General features: G+C 36.0%; 1 long non-coding RNA gene across 3 annotated transcripts in view; it reads right to left on the bottom strand.

Annotated features, from left to right (window-relative positions):
- LOC306670242 overlaps window positions 1-16,835 on the bottom strand; it is a 30,601-nt gene extending 13,766 nt beyond the window's left edge. For 2 of the 3 annotated variants that reach the window (XR_013766354.1, XR_013766356.1), the window contains exons 1-3: window positions 16,736-16,835; window positions 16,546-16,631; window positions 14,363-14,509 (exon numbers count right to left, since the gene is read on the bottom strand). This is a non-coding gene — a long non-coding RNA (uncharacterized lncRNA). Of the gene's footprint in view, window positions 1-10,844; window positions 10,920-14,362; window positions 14,510-16,545; window positions 16,632-16,735 lie in introns of all 3 variants that reach the window. The other variant, XR_013766355.1, reaches the window with a different exon arrangement.
- Window positions 16,836-17,177: the final 342 nt, after the last annotated feature.

Below are 17,177 nucleotides of genomic sequence, written 5' to 3'. Positions count from 1 at the left end.
CACACAAACCTGCTCCCAGTTCCCTTGGCATGTGCTTCTTTTGCCACTGGAAATGTGCTTCCTTCTCTCTTTAATTTGCTCTGGCTTCTTCTTTCAGAATTGACCTTACAGGTTGTCTTTTCAAGGAAACGATTCCTGGTCACTGAGATGAGAAAGGTGGCTGCATCTCTCACACCTGGCAAGGTGCCAGCCCCCTGAGCAATGACAACTGCATCTCACCCACCTTGCTGTCCCTAGTGCCAACCAAAGGGCCTAGACTTTTGACATGTGTCTATGGAAGCAGTAGTTGAACAAACAAATGGATGAAAGCTCCATGCTGTCCAGGTAAAATTCTAACTGTTGCACCTGTGTACAGGGGAATTATTCCGCTTGCATTAGACTGCTGACATGTGGATGGGGAGGTCCTTAAGGTTAGTCTGTGGCCCCTCCTGTCTACAGAACTGTGGGACTTCCAGACAGAAATCTTTTGTGTGAGATTCTAATTAGCTTCTATAGGGTAACAAAATCCTATAAGGCAGTGCTTCTCCAGCAAAGCTTCAAGAATTGAAAGCTTTTCATATAGTATTATATATCATTCGAATGGTAATATATATAATTACAGTATACTATAAAAACATACCAGCTTATAACTGAGAGATACAAGAATTTTCAGTGATGGTGTTAGTTTCTATGTGCTGCTATTTTAATTATTGAGAACTAATAGAAGGCCAAAGAAAGGAAGATAATTGTTTAATACATGAATGTTGATTTAACACAAAATATAAGGCCAAATTACATCAAGCCTCATTGAATAAAAAGAAGAGTTCATGTTAAAGTTAAAAGTGGAAAATAGTGGAGGAATTTAATACATGCCACTTTAAAAACAAGGAAAAAACTGTGCTGTAGCACATCAATGCCATATTCACATTATGGGAATTTAGTTTCAGAAAAACAACATCATCCATCATGGTACATTAGTGCTGTTATTTTAGATATATTTTTCTCTTTCTATTTAATTTATAAACTTATTTTTGCTTTATATTACATAAGAACTTTAAACATATAAATATTTAAGAACGAGTATAATAAAAATAACTTAGCATAATGCTAGAAACCTGAGAGAGTATCTTCTTTAAAATAATATGCACATTACTCAGAATGCAAAAAGATTATGTTAATGCAAAAAGGATCAGGGCATAACAAGCCTGATTCAGTAGTGAAAGTTTCCATCTTGGAGTAAAGGTTTGCTTCTCAGTCTAGCATGTACACACATACATATACATACGGCCACATGCACAAATACATGTACACATCCCAGTAATCACACTGACAGACACACAACAGCCATAAACCTTCACACAAAAACACACAGGCAGCGCATACTTAAGCACACACACAGTAACACACCTGGCAAGCATCTGTACATGCATGTGTCACAAACACCCCCATGCTCAAAGGAGACAAGACGCACACACATCTTCAATGAGTTTAATTCTGCAACTTAGGAAGAGAGGGATGGGAACAATAACTATTAACTGAGAATACAGTTTCCCTGGAGTTTGTGCAGTGGTTTTAATAACAAAGCCTATCCGTTCTAGTTTCCTGTGGTCTCATGGAGATGTGTGCCAAGGCCAAAAAAAAAAAAAAAAGTATCTAGAAATGTCCTTGTGAGTTTGAGATGCTTTTCACAAATTTCCCCTATATGCCCATTTTGGGTATGAGCTGCACAGATGGGTCTTATCTTACTGTGCTCAACCCGTTAGAATATGTAAGCAACTTGCCAAATCTTAGTCATCTCAGTTACGTGTTTGCTTCACACATACCCTTCACGTGGGCCTGCTGTCACACAATGTGCCATGACAGGTGCCATCTTACAGCACCACAGATACACTTACATCACAGCAGTTACCAAAACCTGAATTTTTGTTAAATATGTGTACTACTTTCATTGGCTTATCTTTTCGAAGATCTTAAAATGTTTATTTATGGATTATACACAATTCAACATAGTTCCAATACTTCATTCTTGAATGTTAGTTTCATTTTCTCTTCATCCTAACCCCATCGCATAAACTAGTTAACAACCTGATATCTAAAGGTTGAACACAAAAGTTAACTCTGAAATTTTGCTGAATTCTCCTGTGAACTTTTTTGTAAAGTGAACAATCTCTCTGTAATAAAAACAAATATCCCACATAATAGTTTTGTAAGCTTTCAGAGACAAGAAACAATTTAAAAATAGTGGGAAATTATAGAATTTCTTTATTTCCTCCCTCTCTCTCTCTCTCTCTCTCTCTCTCTTTCTCTCGCTTTCCCTCTCCCTCTCTTTCCCTCTCTCTCTCTCTCTCTCTCTCTCTCTCTCTCTCTCTCTCTCTCTCTCTCTTTCTCTCTCTCTTTCTTTTCTTTCTTTCTTTTTTGTACTGGGGATTGAACTCAGGGGCACAACACAGGGGCACTTCACCATTGAGCCATATCCCCAGCCATTTTTTTGTATTTTTTATTTAGAGACAGGGTCTCATTGATTTGCTTAGGGCCTCACTAAGTTGCTGAGGTTGGTTTTGAATGTGCAATCCCTCTACCTCAGCCTCCCAGGCAGCTGAGATTTCAGGCCTGTGCCACTGGGCCTGACTTAGAATTTCTTTCTTTGACTATGCATATGCTCATTAAATGAAACTTACTATAAACACTATATATAGATTATTCATTTTTTAAAATTAAAACATTTTCTCTGAATGCTAAAATAGTATGAAAAAGATTTATTTTTCTTTCTTTTGTCACTTAAGAATTCCATGGTGTTTGAGAATCTGTCTTCATATTATTTTTTCTTTTTTTAAATTATTTTTGTATTTTGACAGACTTCATTTTGATTCATTATACACAAATGGTGTACATCGTTTCGTTTCTATAGTTGTGCCCGATGTAGATTCATACCATCCATGTAATCGTATTATTACAAAGAAAAAAATTTTTGTGCTCTCATATATTTAAATATGGTTCACCAGCTATTTTGGAAAAGTTAGGATATTTAATGATTTCTGAAGAATCAATTTGTTATGTGATTTTTCTGCTTTTCATATACTTTCAGTGTTCCAAGGACAAAGGACCATATGCTTATTCAATCATAATCAATTCACCCATTTATTCAACAAAATACTTACTCTTCCCTAAGTTTATACTAACAATGTTTTTATTGATTTTATTGAGCTACGATTGAAATATATATAAATGTACTTGCCATACCTTTATTTCTGTGAAACTAAAACCACAATAAGGTAAGGAATTCCCCTGCCACTTTCAAAAGTTACTTGTGAGGATGATCTCTCAACCCATCTCCAGACAGCCACTGATCCTTCATCTGTCACTATAGATTAGTTACCTTCCTAATCATAGAATTGTACACAAATGGGGTCACATATTGCATAAATCTTTTTGTCTCTCTCCTTTCAGAATAATTCCTCTGGGATTGTCCACATTGTAATTTGTACTGACAGCACAGTTCTTCTCACTGTTGATTAGCAGTCTATCCTATGGGTACACCACAATTTATTTATTCACTCACCTGTGAGGACACTGAGTCTTAATCTAGTTTTTAACTGCAATAAATATGATGCTAGATGCATCTAAGTTCAAGTCTTTGCCTTAACTTTTGCTTTCAAAATCAGTTGTGAGAGTATCTGGAGGTTTTCCTTAGCAATCTTTCATCAGGTTGAAGAAGTTTCCTTCCACTGCTGAGAGCTATTTGTTATTGTTGTTGTTGTTGCTTTTATAAATCAGTAATGAGGGTTGGAATTCATCAAATCATTTTTTTATCAGCTATTGAATTGTTAATAATATATTTTTAATTTGTTAAAGTTGTGATTTATATTGACTTTCAAAAGATAAACCAATCTTTGCATTTCTGGAATAAATCCCACTTGGTCATGATTTATTAACATTTCTGTATATCATTTGATTCTATTTTCTGAAATTTTTAAAAGAATATTCATATCAATGTTTATTATAGATAATAGTGTATAGTTTTATTCTCCTATAATATACTTCTTTGCTTTTTGAAACAGGGATATCCTCACCTCATACAATGAATTGGGAAGAATTCCCTTACCTTTCAATTTTTGGAAGAGTTTGTATAAAATTACTGTATTGTTCCTCAGCACTTTAGTAGAATTCACCAACAAAGCTACCTAGGTAAGACTTAATTTTTATAACTATAAACTTATAACTTAAATGGCAAAATTCAAATTTTCTATTTCTAGTCAAATTTTCTATTTCTTCTTGAATGATATTAGTAATTTGCATCTTTTAAGTAATTTGTCCCTTTCTCTTACTAGTGAATTTATTGATATTATATGGTTTCAATGTTCATCAGTATCATTTTAGTATCTGTTTGATCTGTAATAATATTATCTCTTTCTTTACTAATATAGTAATTTGTCTTCTCTCTTTTTTCTTCATTAGTCTGTCTAAAAATTTATTTCACTGACTTTACAATTTTAATTAAAAGTAAAATACCATATTTTTAGACCAGAGTTAATTAATTTTTCATGGTTAATTACTTCTGATGGCATATAAATTGTAAGAATAATATCTTATATATTTATCCAAGTGACTTCCATTTCTTTGATATTCTTTCTTTGGTGTAGATTCATATTTCCATATAATCTTCTTTCTACTAACAATACACCCTCTAACATTTCTTATTATCAGGGCCTACTAGTAATGGATAGAAAGTTGAAATACTTTTCTATGACAGAAAATTCTCCATTCATATTTGAAAGACATTACGGTGCATATAGAATTCTAGGTCAAAGGCCACATCGACAATTTTCTTTTCAATACATTAAAGATTAAATGCATTATGGATGTTTTGAAAAAAGTACCCAGAATTTTCATATAGTCTTAACTCAGTTTCCGTATTAACATCTTATTATAACATGGCATGTTTGTTAGAACTGTTGGCATGATGTTGATATGTGGCTATAAACTAAAGCCAACTTTTTATTCAGATTTTCTTAGTTTTTAATTAATGCCCCTTTTCTGTTTAAAGGATCTCATGAAGGGTATGACATTATTTATCATTCTCCTCAGTCTTCTCTTGGCTACAATAGTTCACATGTCTGTCCCCACTCCCCCTACCCCAGATAATTGTAATTTTTCTCTTTGCTATTAGTCTTGAGCAATTTGATTGTGATGTGTTTTGGGAAATAGTTTTCTATAAGAATTTTATTTGAATTTATTCTCACTTGGGGTGTATTGAGTTTCATGGATCTGTTGGTTTATCATTATCTTCAAATTTGGAAAGGTTTTGGCTATTAGTGCTTCAGACTATTTCTTTGTGGACCTTCTCTTTACAGGAATATGGACCTTCTCTTTTCAGGAATTAAAATGAGGTATACATGGGGCTGTTTGATCTTTGTTTCTTTTCATTCCTTTGTTTTTCCGTCTTCCCTTTCGATCATTTTGGTTGCAATGCTTTTTGAGATCACTATTTTTTTCTTGTGGGATCTGATCTTCCACTAACCCTGTCCAGCACAGTTATCATCTCACATACTGCCATTCTCACTCTGGAGTTTGATGTGGGTCTTACCTATTCCCCATGTCTACTTACCATTTCCATCCCACACTTCAGCTGTGCAAGCACATGGGGTACAGTCACAGTGATGGTTTTATTACCCTGTTCTGCTGATTTTGACTTCTGGATGCCAGCTATGTTAGTGTCATCTCATTGAAATTTTTCTTTACTATATAGGTTATGTCCTTTCTGCTTCTTTGCATGCTTTCTAATTTTTGGGAAGCTATCAAACATTTTGAATTTTCTCCTTTATCCTGGATGATTTTTGTGTCTCTATAAATATTGAACTTTGATTTAGGGCAGAGCTCATTTAATTCATTTACTTGGAAACGATATGTTCAAGTCTTACTTTTAACTTTTGTTAGGCAGGACCAGAGCAAGATTTTTTCTAATTATAATTATTCTCCTCTACTGAGATCAAACCTTTCTGAGTATGACACACAAGACTTGTGCATTTCCTTTCAAGCTGGTTGTATGAAACAGGTTCTATTTTCAGCTTTGTGTGCATGCCAAGCATTCTCCCCTCTAGTCCTCTGAGATGAGTTTTTTCTTCAATCTTTACTAGTTACCTCATAGACATGTTCTGGTTTTCACTCAGCTGTATACCTGGGGGCACCAGCTGCACATTTATGAAGATTTTTCTGCCCCCCAATCCATTCCTCTTCCATGTTCCACCATGTCAATTTTAACCACTGTGGTCTCCCTCCATATCAACCCTGTCTCTTAAACAAAAGTTGCCCACTGAGGCTACCTGGGCTCCTGCCCCTGCCCCCATGCCATGACTTATGAACTTTCACTGGGATTTCTCTCTGCCTCATTGATCACTTCTGGATATCTCTCATCTTATCTCTTAATATTGAAGCACCCCAGAGACATCCTCTTTCCTCTTTCATTATTCACTTGTTTACTGTTATCATTTTGTCTCATTTATATGCTAATGATTCCCAAGTTTATATATCTAACTTGAGCATCTCATCTAAAATACATATTTAAAGTGTTCAGTATATGAATTTAATGTGTATCATAAGCCTTAGGGATGAAGGCAATAGACCCCAATCTCAATCATGATCCCCTGCTCCTGTTGAAGTCTTTGCCATCTCAGTTAAGGGTTACAACATCTTTCCAGGTCCTCAGGCTTAAAACCGTGGAAAAAAATCCTGAAATCAGAGCTTTCTTGTTTGTTTGTATTCCTTTTAATAATCTCTAGTATTTCAACAAATCTGATTTTATCTTCACAATATATGCAGAAATTAACCATTTTTTACTATTTCCTTTGAAAACAGCATCATCTCTTATCCAGAAGCTATCTAAAGTCTCAAAGCACTCTACTTACAATGTAAGACTTATATCTGTGCCTTTTTTCAAAAGAAATGTTGCAACTAAATTAATTTTTATAGAGAGCATATATAGTGTTTAAATATAACAATTTTTTAAGAGCAGCCAAAATAATCATATATCTTAAGATCAAGTTTTTGACAAATATATTTTGAAACATTTTGAATAAATTCCTTCTGTTTGGATTAATTTTAGATTTACGGAGAGTGGAAAAGATAGTTCAGAGTTCTACCTTTATACCATTTGCCTAGTTTCAGCTTCCCCTATTATTATCATTTTACATTATCATCTCACATTTGTGAAAATTAAGAAACCAACATCAGTTCATTTTATTAACTGAAATCCAAGCTTCATTTGTGTTTCACAAGTTTTTGCCTCCCTCTCATGTTTGTGTTCTAGGATCCGTTTCAGTGTGTTGGGCACAACTTTGGGATGTCATGTCTCCTAGTCTCCTCCATTCTGTGACTTTTCTCAGTCTTTCCTTTCTGATCTGAACAGTGGGCAGTGTCCTGGTATGGTGTTTTACAGAATGTTCCTCAAATGTGGTTTGTATGCTGTGTTTCTCATGATTAGAAAAGGCTTCTAGGAAGGACACCAGAAAGGTGAGTTGTTTTCTTCATCACATTGTGTCAGGGGTCCTTGATTTTCACATGATGTCATGGCCATATTAATCTCTGCCACAGCTAGTGCTTTCCAGGATAGTCAACTGCATAGTTATCCTTTTTCTCTTCAGATTCTCTATTGTTCAGAAGCCAGTCATTGAATCAATTCACACAAAAATGTGAGGGATTATTTGCCTTCTTCTGTAAAGACTTATCTATTGTCCTCCACTTATTTATGTTTTAAATAGTTTGTCTATAATGGCATGGATACATGTTTATTTATAGTGTACTTTGGGTTGTAATCCATACTACATCATTTATTTTGTTGCTCAGATCGCTGTACCTTTGTCCATGGGGAGCTCTTTCAGGTTGCCTCCTATGTCCCTTTGGCATAATTCCATAAGTTTTTATTTCATGACCATTTCTCCAAACATTTTGTTTCCAAATAATTTTAAAAAACCACTAATAACTAAAAAATGTTTAGGTTTTTCTAACACCGTGGTCTGTATGAAAGCAGAACATTAGTCATTGGTTTCAATTACTGGCTACAACAAGATGCCCAGGGATAACAGTTTAATTGGGTTAAGATGCTCTGTGAAAGTGTTGCTCTTTGGTCTAGCTTAAGGCTGGATGGAGCTTCTGAGTTCCCCAGTGTACATAGCCTTTGAATTCCTATTCTATTATAGACACAGAAGGTATCTGTCACAAAACTATCTAAACATTTCTCCCTTACACTAATATGCATGTCTATCTTCATATCTAAAATTTTTATATTTAGTTGTATCATTTTTTAGGAAAACTGTGGTCCCCAAAATATTGCCTTTTAATGAATTGGAGGTGGTTGGTATCTGACATGTATAGCTGTGGTCTGGTCATGGAGAACTCCAAAGTGAATCAGGTGACAAAATCACATGGCTGGTACTTTTAGACCTTCATCCTTCCTAGGGTTCTCATGTTAGTAATGTATTAATATACTTAGAAACCAAAGTATGAGCCGTATCCTGATATGTACATTTGAATCATTGTAATTTAGGCTTTTGTATGGATAGGACCCCCCCTGAATGTATGGCTTAGAAAATACAATATAATACTTAAGATTAGATTAAGTTGGAAATCAGCATGGACCATGGTTATTGATGTCTATTAAATGTTTGTTATAAAGTTAGCAGGTTTTCCATTAAACTATACAGTTACTATGTGAATGTCGAATACATGCTCAGAATAGTTTTCTCCCGTATCATTTTATTTAGTTAAATGCTTTGGTTAATATTAACATTAACCAATTCCAGATGTCAACAATTAAGTTCAATCCAACAAAACATTTAGTCAGGCACTTTCCTCAGACTGAGAATAAGAAGACTTTACATAAACATGTGTACTGGATTTTTAGTCTATCTTAAGATAAAATAGTTGTGTTTAGTGACTAAACATATCATTACACAGATGCTTGATCCCCTTTTGCAGCTGTTCTTGCTGCTTTGGTTCTGTGTAGCCCCTCGGCTTGCCTCTCTTTCCTGTGGTACTATAAGGGGGATATCTGCCCACGAGGGGTTCTGGCTGATTTTGTAATGTGCCTGCAAAAAGCTAAGCTTGCATTGCAATGAGGTCAGATTTCATTTCTAAGCAAGGTCACGCTCCAGAGTTGGTAGAACTCCAAGGGAAGCCAAAGTGCTGACAGAAACAACTAAAAGGTGGTGATTCAGTAGGTGGCACTCTTTCCTCCCTGCAAGTCGCAAATCTGGGTGTGAGTGGCAGGCAGGTTCAGGTCTTTCAGTGGATATACAACACGTCCTCTTGACCATTAGGCGTTCCAGTGTCCAGGTATCTGGTAGAAGGGGGAGGAGTGTTTACAGTTTTTCTCAGGAAACCAAGTTGTTCCCTTTAGTCCCTGTGTCCCAGATAAACAGGGGCTCTGTATTTTTGTTTTGTTTTACCTAGAATTTCAGCTTGATGAGCTGGATTATGTGGGCACATATTCTGCTGAAAACCTTTACTCTGCTTGGAAAACATTTCATCAGCAGCCTATGACCTTTCCTCTTTCTGATTATCTATTAAATTCTAGCTTAGTTCTCACAGTTGCACAGACCTTAAAATTAACCTGTCCCGGAGAGGCCTCAGATTTTAACAATGACCAAATATATAAGTAATGCTTTTTCTCCATTCCTTCTTCATGAGTTCACCAAACAGCCCTCTTAGCTTTTCTCAGGCTGAATATCAACCAGGATCCAAGGGACTGACTTATTAATGAATTGGACTTCCTTTCAATTTCTTTTTTTTTTTCCAATGTGAAAACAAAACAATACAGAATAAAAAACTGGAACAGCTACCTCTGGAAAACAAAATGAGGATGAAGACCATAAAACCAAGATTCAACCTTCAGTGTTAATCCTGTTCCCCCACTTTTTATGAAAAGCATGTGGAAACTCCAAGAAACCATTCAGGATATTTTGTTTAGATTTAATATCAGTAATAGAGAAATCAGAGGTCCCTCCCTGCCCAGCTTTACAAAATAATAGATAATGTGTATGATCTAACAGTAAATGAAAAATGTATTATTATCCTGTTTTCTTTTCTTTATTTTAGAATTTTTCTTCTCATTTCTTTCCCTGGTTACATTAGTCTTTGTTTGCAATGTGACTTTGCTTTTGTTAAAATGTATGAAGAATGTCAGGTGTGACTGGACTCGGGATTTACCAAAGCAAAGGAGTGTAAGTAAATTCATTTGAGGTTCCATTAGTTCAACCTGAAAAGGTTGCCTGGTTATGATGGTTTGACATTTACTCAGGACTCACAGAATGTTGTGCAGAAAGTAGAAAATCACACGCACTCACAGGCGCACGTGCCGTACCTGCTCACACAAACACACACACTGTTCTGTAGAGTCGGATGAACTTGATCAATTCCAAATAGAAATGAAAGGTATGATTTCCCGAGACTGTGATAATGGTATAAACCATCTCCTTCCTCTACTCATGTTGTTGAACCCCTACAGTAGCTTCATTTGGACCCCCACCAATTAGCTTTGACACACCAACAGTGCCAACCATAAACTTAAGTTACAAAATTATATGATCTGCGAATCTCCCTAAATGCCTTTGGCTCCTATTCCTAGAATAATACTGTTCTGTACATAGTATTAATTGTTTCTGATGACAGGGATAATTTTAGAGAGGACTTGGCTGGCGTCTCTGGTCTCCTTATTTGCACTTCTTTGTGACAAGTTCTGGAAGAAGCCAGGCATAGATTCTCTGAATTCCCCTGTAATCTAACACACAATCCTGAAGTTATTTGCCTTCTTGGGAATCCTACATTCTTTTTCTTAAACAGATTAGAAAATGCAAAGGAGGACCTTAGTTTACCTGGTTCATTCTTTATAGAGTTTGAGTCATCTTTTGGGGATCGTGTGATTTGCAGATTTTGAATAAATCTTTTGACTGCAAATAAGAAATAACCACAGCTGATTGGAGCTGGGGTGGATAAGACAACAACAACAACAAATTCTGTCTATATATTGAAGTAACTCATCATATTAAATTAAATCTTTCAGCAAGTGTTGTATGCTTTTGTACATTCTCTTCTTCCTCACCAAGTGCCTCTCATAAAGAAACATCTTCCTAATCCATTCTGTTTATCAGCAAACTTTCATTCATCTTTCAAAATGCAACAGATATCAACTCATTGGACAAGCTTTAATTTACTCTCCATCAATGCAAATTGAGTTCATCTCTCCATTTCCTGTCCAAAGACTGGACTTCATTAACTGAGTCTTTATGTTATGACTCACTTAGCACCATCTTTTACATGTGTGGTGTCTTTAATTTGTGTAAAGAAGCAGATCTTGTCTATAAACTACCACAATATCTGCCACATAGAACCTATTTCAGTAGACATTGATGAAATGAATTTATCTAAAGTAAAATCAGGAATTTCAACTATGGATATGCTAGAGTTGCAACTTTTCAGATGTTCTTTTGTTTGATCCACTCAATATTTAGATGGGTAAATTACACCTAAAGCTGTGAACTGACCAATTTGTTTTGCCTTGGTTGGTAGTGATAGATTGATTTGGATTTAAATCCCATTCCTCTGTATCCATCCTTTCCACGGCAAGCTGTAGGTTGCCTCCAAAATTGTTGAAATGAAAAGCTACTATTCCATTGGGAAAATATTGACTCTATAAAATCCTGACCTTGGAAAGCTTCCCTAGGGAATGACCCCTGTTTCCTTCCAGAGTGTTGGATGGCTGTGACTCGAACCAAATTGAGCAATCACTTCATCCTTCTTTGGTTCTCAGATTAAATAGCACTTTGTACTTCTTTCCTTGTAAGATCACAGAGTTCTCTACAGGTACTAATTAGGCCTCATGACACTCCCCTGTGGAAATGATCTTATTTTTATGACTAAAATGGTACTAAATATATTTAAGGTGTTTAACCTAAAGTGACGAAAAGGTATCCTGTAGCCCAACACCAGGCTTCCAATACTGAAAGCCCTCCAATGCGAGAATCTCAGGAGCACAGCCTGCGACAAATTGGAAGTAGAAGCAGCTTTGTGGGGTGCACCTTCAGAGCACCCACCCACCTGCCCTGTTCTGCCTTCCTCCTTTCACTTTTGCTCTCCTTCTCTGTGCATTTTTCCAGCTTCTCCTTTACCCACTTCATCTTCAATATTGGAAATTCCTTCAGCAAACTGCTGTCTAACCCTCGCAACTGGCTGCTCAGAGGGTATGCTGCAAAAGTGCCATGTGTAGTTGACTGTTCTTTCACAATTATTTTGTATTTGTGCCTTTGATTCTACAGCACAACATTCATGTATATACATATGTATATATAAAATGGTTCAGAATAAATTTCCAGGTAGAAGGGTTGAGCAGATACAAATATTTTATATACATATATATGTGTGTGTGTGTATATATTTATATATATATATATATATATATATATATATATATCCTGCATCTTTTTGTTTTTACATTCTACCTGGAAATTTAGTCTGAACCATTAGGGGTTTTTATTTTGGTTTTGCTACCCAGCATGCAGCATAGTGTAAAATTTCACTGGGAGAGGGTTGTCTCATGCAACTAAGATCATTTGTAAAGAACCCATTATTTTGGAAAGCACTGGTCTTTACTGAAATGATCATTGGTTAATTCTTTTGAGTATCTTGAATGGAGGGAAGTGATTGGCTTCTGAGCCTCCCTTGGGGCTATATCTTCTATTACAGCTCTTGATTTCTGAGGGTGGTGTTAGAAGAGACTCTAGGAAGATCTTCATGGTTCACAAAACCTCTGCCTTTTACAGTCTTTTGAGAAGCTCTCTTCATCTTCAAGAGTTTAGTAGCTTCCACTTTCCCATCCCAAGACTTCCATATTCTTTCTGTTGTGTGTGTGTGTGGTGGCGGGGGTATACCTGAATGGCCTCCTCTACGTGGCTTTAGAAATCGTGTTCTGTGCTTTCCTTCCTTGGGGAAGGAGTGGAAATTGAGATCACCACTGAGTCTATTTTCACTTATCCACTCTTACTTTTCATTCCTTCTTGCCTTCTTGCCTTCCTTCCTCCCTTCCTGGAATACCTACATTTTATTCCCTCCATTCACCTAAATAACCGACCCGACCCGACTCAGCTTTCATATGGTCCTAATACAATATTGGTTCCTGCTTCTTTAAGTTTTTCCATTTACCTAAATTTGTCTTTTCTGTCATTGATCAGCAAATTCCTGCTTTCCTCCCCCTAAAAAGCCACCTCAGATGTCACCTTACTCAATCATTTAGTATGTATTTAATAGTTATCGAATAGTTCTAAGACCTACAATATTTCAGTTTTTTTATAGATGTTTGCTAAATGTTTAATTGGAAAATAATTGTATATAAATATGGGGTACAATGTAATGTTTTGATATAGGTATGTGTTTTCTAATGATTAAATCCAACTAAATCCATCACCTTAATAATTATTATTTTTAAATTTTTTTGATTAATATTTTTGGTTCTTGTGGCTTGAATCTGAAATATCCTCTAAAGGCTCACGTGTTGATGGTCTGGCCCCCAGTGCAGAAGTGTTCAATGGTGGGGCCTTGGGAAAATGATTGGATCAGGAAGGCTCTAATTTCATCATTGACAAATTCATAGATACATGTGCTATTGGAAGGTGTTGGAAACTTTAAGAAGTATCACCTACTTGGAGGAAGTAGGGGTATATTTTGTCACTGGCCCCTTCCTTCTCTCTCTCTATCCCTCTCTTTATCTCTCCTTTCCGTCACCATGAGGTAAGCAGCTTTGTTCCATCATGCCCAACCTGCCATGACGTCCTACCTCATCATAGACTTAGAAGGAACAGAGTCAGACAACCATTGACTGAAATCTCTAAAACATGAATTAAAGTAACCATTTCCTCCTTTAAGTTGTTCTTCTCAGGTATTTAGTTAGAGTGATGAAAAGCTGACTAACACAGTAAGGGACCCCAGGAGTGCTGGAAGAGGAAACAGTCTAAAGTACTCAAGAGGATTGATTTTGTCTCTTGACTCTTTAATGAATTTGTTTCTTCTAACATGTTTTTTTGGGGGTAGAGTCTTAAGAGTTTTCTAAATATAAGATCATGTCATTTGCAAACAGTGAAAATGTAACATATTTCCCTTTCTGTTTTAGATGGCTTTTTGTCTTTTTCTTGTCTGATTGCTCTGGCTAGGATTTCCAGTCTAATGCTGAATAGAAGTTAACCAAGAAGACATTTTTGTCTTGTTACTAGTGGTAGAGGAAGAGCTCTAAACTATTCACCATTACGTAGATGTGAACTTGTTCTTTATGGTTTCTATTATATGGAAGTATTTCTGTCTATACCTTTTTTTTAAGAGTTTTTAAAACTTTCACACTACTTACCAATATCTCACTTTTAATACCAATTCCTAATTTTGTGTAGTTCACCTTTTTCCTGCAGAAGAGTGAGATGGCTGATGCTATGATCATTGATGACATGAAGACAGAATTGAAGAAAAGACATCTTCCAACCCCCAAGGAGTATGTGTGCTAGGAAAATGGAGACAGAAAATGTAGATGACTCTGAAGCATTTTGATAGTGATAAAAAGTAGAGTCAGACCATTTCATCATGGGTGATGGGACTAGATTTTTTTTTTAACATAACAGACCTGAGAACTTATAGATAAAGAAAGATACAGTGAATAAGAAGAGATTTTTAGAATTCAAGAAGAGTAGGACATGGTGGCACATGGTACTCAGGAGGCTGAGATAGTAGGCTGACAAGTTCAAAGTCAGCCTGGGCAACTTAGACCCTATCTGAAAAGAAAAAAAAAATTAGTGCTGGATATATAGCTCAGTGGTAGAGCACTTGCCCAGCATGTGTAAGACCGTAGGTTCAATCCTCAGTACCACAAAAATGAATGAATGAATTGAATTACTAAATTTAAAAAGCAAGAAAATAAAGGAAATAAAAGAATATACTAGATAAAGGAGGTCCTCAGGGAAATAGAGACAGGAGATGGTGGTAGGATTAGGGTGAGAAAAGAGATGCACTCTTATCCCTGATGTGCAGGGAAGGTCAAATCTACCTGAAGATAAAGAGAGATGAAGAGCTGATACAGCAAGGTTGTTGACTAAAAAGAATAATAATGATAATTGAGGTGGAGAGAAGATAAATCACTGGCCTCAGATAAAGTCACTCTTCAGAAGCAAAAAGGGATATGAGAGTGGTAGAGAAGAAAACTCACATCAGAGCCCAGAAAAGTTTAAAAGAGACTGTTGCAAATGTTTCAGGGCACCAGGAAGTGAGGAACAAAATTAACCTGGAAGGTGGAGTGTGGAAATGGTTTAAGACAAGCTTAATTCGTTCCTGGATATCTTGATCTCCAAGTCTCATTCCCCACTCTGGGAAATAGAGACATGGTTAATTCCAAGGATGAACAAAAAGAACACACAATAAAGTGAAATCACTTGTTGAGCCTGAAAATGAAAAGTGCTGCAAATATCAGGAGGACATGTAGAAAGTGCAAAGCAGCAAATGGAGCTGGTTTTGGAAGGCAAAACTGAGGCCATTTGAACATTGAAATAAATAACGATTCTAAGGAGTTATAACCTCCGGAATATAATACTAATAATCAAACATGAGCCTCTACTAGTAATAAATGAATAAATACATGTTTGGAGAGAAGACACAGTAGAATGTCAACTAATAAAAGGAGAAGAAATGAAACAGCAAAATCGCCATTGTGCTATCACAATAAGAAACTTGAGTCAAACAGGAACCCACAATGGATACAAATGGGTCTGTGGAAACTGCATGAAGAGAATGATATTTACAAGTTCTTAAATATCTCCTCACAGATTATTTATTAATAACATGGGGAAAACAGTAACTAAGTGGGAAAAAACATGACAATCACCACTAACCGAGGAATTGAAGACAAATTACCAAAAACAGGCAAATCAATGGACGTTACAGATCTCTTAATATGATGCCTGAGCATGATAGAAGTTCACAGTGACAGCATCCCTGCCCAAAAATGCAAATTCTAAATCTATCCCTAGAAAACTTCAGAGACACCAAACAGAGGGACGCAAAGGTCTTTGTACTCTTCAGGAATGTTAGTGTCACGAAAGACAAAAAATGGCTAAGAAGTAGTTCCAGATTAAAGAACACTAGAGTTTTGACAAGCAATTAAGTCATAATCTTGTATTGGATTCTCAAGAAGAAATTTTTAAAAGTCTATGAAGAATGAATTAGAAAAAAATCTGAATATCTACTGTCAATAGAATTATTTATTAATGTGTAATTCCTTATTTTTATAATTTTACTATGATTACATATAATAAAGTGATTTTATTCTCGGGAAATATATTCTACAGTTTTTAGATGGGAGAGACTTGATGTCTGTCTACAATTTGCTATCAAGTGGTTAGAAAAAAAAGATAGCCAGCTTACTTAAAGAAATAAGAAAAATGTGGCAAAAGGTTTTGAATCAAGATAAAGGGAGAGAAGAGGTCTTAATACTCTATTTAAAACTTTTCTCACATGAAATTACTTCAAAATGAAAAGCAGAGTATGCACCTGTAGTCCCAGCTACTCTGGAGGCTAAGGCAGGAGCATTGCTTGAGTCCAGAGATTGAGTTCAGCTTGGGCAAAATGGTAAGACCCTGTCTCAAAAATAAATTAATTAATTAAAATAAAAAGTAGAGAAATAAAAAAAAATAATTTTCAATCAAATAAGTAATTAATTAGCATCTACTAAATATCAGACCTGTGCTGTACAAACAGAACAGTTAGATAAAATCCCTGATCTCAGGTGATTCCCAGTCTTCGGGAAGAAACAGGAAGAGCAACTGGCTCTCAGGTCACTGAAATACAGAGCTAAGGTAAAAGGAAGAATGGATAGTTTATAAATAACACATCAGATAGAATGTGAGAAAGGTGGGTTATTTCATTTATTTACCTCCTGGAAACGCTCAGAGTGTTATCTAGTGCCTACCACAAAGCAAATACAACTTCAAATGTTTCAGTCCCATGCTGTCACCTGGTTGCCTAGGGGGTGTTTTAGGACACATTCTGAGGTCATGTCACCTGGCTGCCTAGGGGGTATTTTAGGACACATTCTGAGGTCATACCAGGTATCACAGCATGAAGGATTTGGGGTCACTCTCTGCCCGTATTGGTCTCCTAGGTCTTCTGTCACAGAGTAGCAC

This window comes from Sciurus vulgaris, assembly GCF_902686455.1.
Source record: "Sciurus vulgaris genome assembly, chromosome: 9".
Taxonomy (NCBI): Eukaryota; Metazoa; Chordata; class Mammalia; order Rodentia; family Sciuridae; genus Sciurus; species Sciurus vulgaris.
This window is presented reverse-complemented; position numbering and strand designations above follow the sequence as displayed.